The sequence below is a fragment of the Meleagris gallopavo genome, chromosome Z (genome assembly GCF_000146605.3).
Source record: "Meleagris gallopavo isolate NT-WF06-2002-E0010 breed Aviagen turkey brand Nicholas breeding stock chromosome Z, Turkey_5.1, whole genome shotgun sequence".
In the NCBI taxonomy this organism is placed as follows: Eukaryota; Metazoa; Chordata; class Aves; order Galliformes; family Phasianidae; genus Meleagris; species Meleagris gallopavo.
In genome coordinates, this window is record NC_015041.2 from 19,819,305 (window position 1) to 19,821,147 (window position 1,843).

The window sequence follows — 1,843 nt, forward strand, 5'->3', positions numbered from 1 at the left end:
GGCACCGACGAGAGGGCCGTGCAGTGTTATTACTTGTATGTGCTAATATGAACTTCCTGCCATTGAACAAAGCTGAAGCTACTTGTGTTCTGAGCCGAGCCATTCTGATAGAGAAAGCTCTACTGTTTTTTTAACGCAGCACAGTGCTCAGACAGAAAGGAGCAGTCGGTCTCACTGCATTGTTCCTTGCTAATAAGCATAAAGAGATAAATGTTCCACCAGTTAATGGTTTTTTTTTTTTTCCACTGTAACTCCTAATGCTGTCGTGACAGCCCAAATTTGCCAGATGGAAACAAAGATTCTGCAGGCCCTGGACTTTAGCTTTAGTTGTCCTCTTCCTCTACGGTTTCTAAGAAGAGCTTCAAAATTTGCAGAGGTAAAGTTAAAAAGAGGTATTTGATAAGCAGTCCTGCAAGATGCAATACTTGACTGTGATAGCTTGTAAAAATGGTTCAAAACTCCCATTTGAGCATTGCAACATTTTATCAACTGTTTGCTTTCAATCACTGAGCCTTGCCCGGACTAAAGCAGAGCTGAATTGCCTGATACTGCAGGTGATTGCTAGACACCTGTTAAAAAGGTAGCAGCAACCTAACCCAGCTGATCACTGCTGGGTGACTGAGCCACTGGCATGTCAAGCCTAGAGCTTGAGTGTCCTTACTAAGTAAGTATTTCTTCCTCCTTGACTAAACAAAGGCAACATTATTAGAGTTGACAGGATGCTTTTGCCTCGGAGAAGGCCAAAACTGACTTACTACGGGTGGATGAGGAACAGCCATTTCTAGCAGAGTATCCACTGGAGTTATCCATCCTGGACTACAGTATGGTTCACTTCCTCCATCCATGGCTGCTGCTGCTTTCTGCTTGGCTATAAAACTTGCTAATAGAGGCACCTGGGTAAGCGCTCTCCAGACCGCCCCTGAGTGTGGGGCTGGTGTATCTGCACATCAGTTTCAAACACCACTCTGTGCCAACTGCACATATGCCTCTTCCCTCCCTTGCATCTTAGCAAGGTGTTTTCTCCCTTGTACCACAGGGACAAGGTGGCGCTCTCCTGTGTTACTAAGGAGGCTACGACTGCCACACCCAACAGAAGTCAAAGAATCCTTTGAGTTCAAATAATTCTAATAGGCCTGTCTAGCAACTCCCTTTCTTTTCACACATCAGCTCTCCAACACCACGCGTTGTACAGTGGGAGTGACCTCCTCTCCGTCAAGCAACATCTGGCAAAGAACCTTATTCTCATGAACATTGTCAAACGCGTGGTAGGAATCTCACTGCGGCAAGGGCAGTCTAATTGCTTGTGTCAGTATGCAGTGTTCCCAAATCAGCCTGGCTGTGCCCTGAGCCGTGTGTGTAACTGCCCAATTCCCTGGGGCCAGCTGCAGGTGGGGTAAGGTGAGGGCAGTCCCTGCCAGCCCCTCTCGTCAGCGGGAGCTGCAAAGACTTCATCTTCCTAATTTGTTTGCAGGCAGTAAGGAACAAGTACGCCAGGAGCAAAAACTTCAGGACAGGCGTTGTGATGGAGCTGCGCTCTTTGTTCATCTACGACCTCTCCCAGCCTCTGGTGGATTCTTTTTCTGAATTCCAGTAGTGTCAGCAATGAGTTTCTATTTATTCTGTCTTATATATTTCACTTCTAATAATAAAGATTGTTGTTTCCCGCTGCAACCTTGTTCCCATCTGCTCTAAGCTGCGGGTCCGCGGCCAGGACCCGTGGCTGACGAGCGGGCGGCGACGCTAAGTGAGCCCGGTGCATACCAGCGGCTTTCACCCAGCGGCAGTGGCCGGGCGCGGACGCCTGCGGACGCCGACGCTCCGCCCTGAGGAGAAGCGGGGCGGT

At 48.8% G+C, this 1,843-nt stretch overlaps 1 protein-coding gene across 1 annotated transcript in view; it reads right to left on the reverse strand.

The window, feature by feature from the left end:
• Positions 1-1,843, reverse strand: part of THBS4 (thrombospondin 4) — a 1,064,342-nt gene that overhangs the window by 111,656 nt on the left and 950,843 nt on the right. The gene's annotated exons all lie outside the window — the stretch shown is intronic.